Here is a 5000-nt window from a genome sequence, read left to right as displayed (position 1 = left end):
TACTTCTTCAGCTACCCACGTTTTAACACCGGCGTTTCGACGAGCTTCGGGCAGGACGCAACGTTAAAACGGCTCGTCCCATGGATCGCAGATTAAATCTGTATACGCAAATTTAATCTAGCCATGGAGGAATGTAGTGGCGGACAAAAAACAAGACAGGAAAACAAACAGAAGGCTTTACGGCCAGACGAGAAAAATTATGTGTGTATGAACGCGATGAGGCACGGAACCGAGAGAGACAAAGTGGTGGCGTGTGGTACTTAGCGAAAGCCAAGGAAGGAAAGGATTATTGACCGGAAGCATGTGACCATGCCGGTGTAAAGGGAAGAGAGAGGGAGAAAGAGAGGGAGGAAGTAGAAGAATGGTGAGCAACGAGAGGAAAAAAGAAAAAGAGGAAATACGAGGGGGAAAAAGGAGATACGTAGTAGTAACAGAGGAAGAACAAGAGGGGTAAGGCGAGATACGTAGTAGTACAGAGGAAGCACAAGAGGGGTAAGGCGAGATACGTAGTAGTACAGAGGAAGAACGAGGGGGGGGGAGAAAGGAAAGAGAAAGAGATAGAGTAGCGTCGGAGGATAAGTTTACGAACTACTTACAATTTTTGTGAGACGCTATATATATATATATATATATATATATATATATATATATATATGTATGTATATATATATATATATATATATATATATATATATATATATATATATATGTATGTATGTATGTATATATATATGTATATATGTATGTCTATGTATATATTTATATTATATATATATATATATATGTATGTATATATATATATTTATATGTATATATATATATATATATATATACATACATATATATATATATATATATATATATATATATATATATGTATATATATATATATATATATATATATATATATATATATATATATATATATATATATATATATATATATATATATATATATATATGCATATATATACATACATGTATACACGTATGCATGTATATAAGGAGACGAGAAAGATAAGTTCGAGGGAGGGAAAGGGGAAATATAAGATAGTGAAACATATATGTATATATATATATATATATATATATATATATATATATATATATATATATATATATATATATATATATATATACATATATGTTTCACTATCTTATATTTCCCCTTTCCCTCCCTCGAACTTATCTTTCTCGTCTCCTTATCCTATAATTTTTCATGCCTATTTCTTTGGTTTAATTTCTTTTTCTGCTTCTCCCTTATTATCTCTCTTTCTAGAGATCTTTTCCATCGATCTTTCTCTTCCACAGTTTCCAACACTCTTTTTTACCTACTTGTTTTCCAGTTTCTCTCTGTTTCTCTCCCCATCTCTCTCTCTCTCTCTCTCTCCCTCTCTCTCTCTCCCTCTCTTTCTCCCTCCATTTCTTTCATTCTTCCTTATTTTCTCTCCTCCATTTTGTTTTCATCATTTCTCTTATTTCCTTACTTTTCTTTTTTTTTAATCTTCCTCTCATTCATCAATAAAATCTGTGGATTTATACATGTATTATCCTATGTATTATCTGCGGATCAATATCTACGTATTATCTATATAATGATCAAATCAGGGGTGTGATGTGGATGTACATATATAGCTGAATGTAGTGCCTTGCATGTTTTTGCATGAAGCGCTTTCTATGTATGACTGAAAACGGTGCCCTCTATGTGATGTCTTTAAGCGTAGCTATATGTTTTTCTGTATGAAGCTTTATGTGACACAATGGGATGCTTTGTAACCGTTGCTGAATGCGGTGCATGTGCATTGCATATGATTGTATATGGTGTGGTGGACGTGGCTATAGGGAAAGCCTGGTACGTAGCTATATATGGTGCCTTTTATGTGTGTATCTATGTGGTACCGCGTACGCGTTACTGTTTATGGTATCATGTTTATCATTGATACGCTCGTTGTTGTTGTCTTGACCAAGGTCAACCCTAGTTGTGCAGACCTATACTCAAAGTGTAAAAGGGTAAAGACCCCCTTCGGCCATGACTAACCATGGGACTGCATCTAGAAAGTTCCCCTCCGAGGCACGAGTCCGGGCAAGGTTGCTTATGGAAGACCAGCAGTCGCCCATGCATACCAGCCTCCCCTCTCCACGCCACTGATGTTATCCAAAGACCGATACAGCTTGGCACCAGTGACGTCACAACTCACTTCTACATCTGAGTGAACGGAAGCAACGTGAAATAAAATGTCTTGATCAAGAGCATACAGCCTGGTCCGGGAATCGAACTCCTTACCTCACGATTGTGAGCCCGACGCTCTAACCACTGAGACATGTGCCTTCAAACTCAAAGTGTGTATCCTGTCTTTTGTATATCTAGGGCTATGTTGTCCAAAATGTCCTTTCTTCTGATAGTAGGGCGTGGTTTGAGGGAGATTTAGTTGCTACTTCTCATGTGGTTGCCAGAGGTGACTTGTAGGTGTGTTTGAACCTGAAATTGGGGTGGTAAACGTTCTCATTAATGATTATCTTTATCATTAAGGATGGTAATCATCCTCATTTCGTCAAATTTGTCTGGATCGCGAGATAAGATAAGAAGAGATAACTCCTACTCGGAGAACCCCTGGATGGTAGATAGGGAAGGGCTTCCAAATATAGATGTTAGCTATAAATATGGAAATTAGCTGTCCTTAACCAAATACGAGGTGTAGCAAGGTATAGCTCTTGTCAGGCACCCGACATATCGTTACAAGTGAAACTACGAGTAGTAACATATGCGCAGTCTCGGCGAAAGAGTCATCGACTGACCAATGGTGACGCAGGAGTGGCTGTGTGGTAAGTAGCTTGCTTACGAACCACATGGTTCCGGGTTCAGTTCCACTGCGTGGCACTTTGGGCAAGTGTCTTCTACTATAGCCTCGGGCCGTCCAAAGCGTTGTGAATGGATTTGGTAGACGGAAACTGAAAGAAGCTCGTCGTATATATGTATGTGTGTGTGTTTGTGTGTCTGTGTTTGTCCCCCCAACATCGCTTGACAACCGATGCTGGTGTGTTTACGTCCCCGTAACTTAGCGGTTCGGCAAAAGTGACCGATAGAATAAGTACTAGGCTTACAAAAGAATAAGTCCTAGGGTCGGTTTGCTCGACTAAAGGCGGTGCTCCAGCATGGCCACAGTCAAATGACTGAAACAAGTAAAAGAGTAAAAGAGAGTATTCGCATAATGTTGGACAAAAACTTCTGTGAGGTCAATATGCTCGATCATGTTGAAGGGGAATATTGTTAACGACTGTAGAGCTGGTAACTAAAGACATTATTAGACAAATGTTAAATGATTTACACTAAAATCAGGTAATTATCATAATCGTTGCTAATCATGATTCTAAAGGGGTTGATGGCAATGATGTGTATTGAGGATGTTGCTTTTAAGTTTCAGCTCAGCTTCAGTTCTACGAAAGAAACTATGATCAAAACCTATCAATCATGATCAAATTGTGATTAATAAGTGTCGGGTAGATGGTACATATATATTTATTTTGACAGGAATGTTGTTTTTGTCGGTGTATTAGTAGTGGGTTTTGTCTCTACTGAGTAGCTCTGCGTTCAAAGACCTTCCAGCTTTGACCGTCGCGTCTTGTTTCAAGCACAATGTTTCTAGGATTGCGTTATTTATCCAATACGTTATTCAGATTTCTTTAGGATGTTATCATGTATTTCACACACACACACGCACATACACGCACGCACACGTACACACACACACACACACACACACACACACACAGACACACACACACACACACACACACACACACACACACACACACACACACACACACACACAAAAGAACAATTACCATGACTTTCTATGCTAATAACTGGCTCTTAGCCTCTTTGGCCTTGGGAAGAGGTGTGATATCATTCCATGGGTTAAACCTTTGTTTTCAGTTCATAAAGACATGGCCACATTTCAACTCCGCCACCAGATCGGAAGAAAATGTCTTCATTTGCTTCAAAAGCTTCCAACAAATTAAAGCATAATTCCATCCTTCTCTCTTTCAAATTGGGTGCCAACTACTGAGATACCCACTTTTTGATATCTAACATCTTCCAGGATCTTCTGTAATGCATTGTTTCTATAGTCTATTTGTGCAACATGCACACAGATTCGTCTAACCTCGCGAATCACTTCAACCACTCGCTGACGATTCTTGTCATTGGTCTCAGTTAATGGTTTCCCGCTGCACGTTTTATCTTGAATGCTGGATTCTCCTTCTTTAAACTTTTTCATCTCTTTGTGCACATCTGTTGCTCTTAATTATGGTGACTTTATTTTGTAAATAACCTGTAGATCTCTGTGAATGTGAGGCAGCCTGCATCTCACCTTTGAGAAAAATTCAATGATAGTACGTTGTCCCTGTTTATTGATAGCACGTTGTCCTTTCATTTGCCTGCAATGAAGAAATGGGAAAAGAGTTACTACAGAGGATGATTTACGCTAACCAGTATGGGCAAATTGAACGAGCTGAGTCGGTTAATAAACACGTTGTTCAATTTACATTACTTTTGGCACAACCCTCGCATATATATTGGGAAATAGTGTTTGAGAAATATAATCTGTTCATTATGTTGTGAGTGTACTATCCATATAATGTGCATACACACACACACATACACGCGCGCGCATGCACACATGCACGAATACATACGCGCGTGTGTGTGTGAATGTGTGTGTGTGTGTGTGTGAATGTGCGTGTGTGATGGGCGTGTAGGTGCGAATAATGTCTTTGGCCAACTTGTGTAATATTTCTGGCAATGTATGTTGATTTAATTCAAGACTTATGTTTCAATGCAATCAAATATTTTAAGATCATGGTGAACAACTTTGTATTTATTTTCTTTTTTTTTCTTCTTCTTCTTCTTCTGGAAACATTAACAAAGAAAAAAAAGAAGAAAAATCTAAAAAGAAAAGAAAAAAAACAAAAAGTACTACGTAGATAAGGTTTCATCCGTG

Source organism: Octopus bimaculoides, chromosome 4 (assembly GCF_046866305.1).
Source record: "Octopus bimaculoides isolate indiv1 chromosome 4, ASM4686630v1, whole genome shotgun sequence".
Taxonomy (NCBI): Eukaryota; Metazoa; Mollusca; class Cephalopoda; order Octopoda; family Octopodidae; genus Octopus; species Octopus bimaculoides.
Note: the sequence above shows the minus strand (reverse complement) of the source record.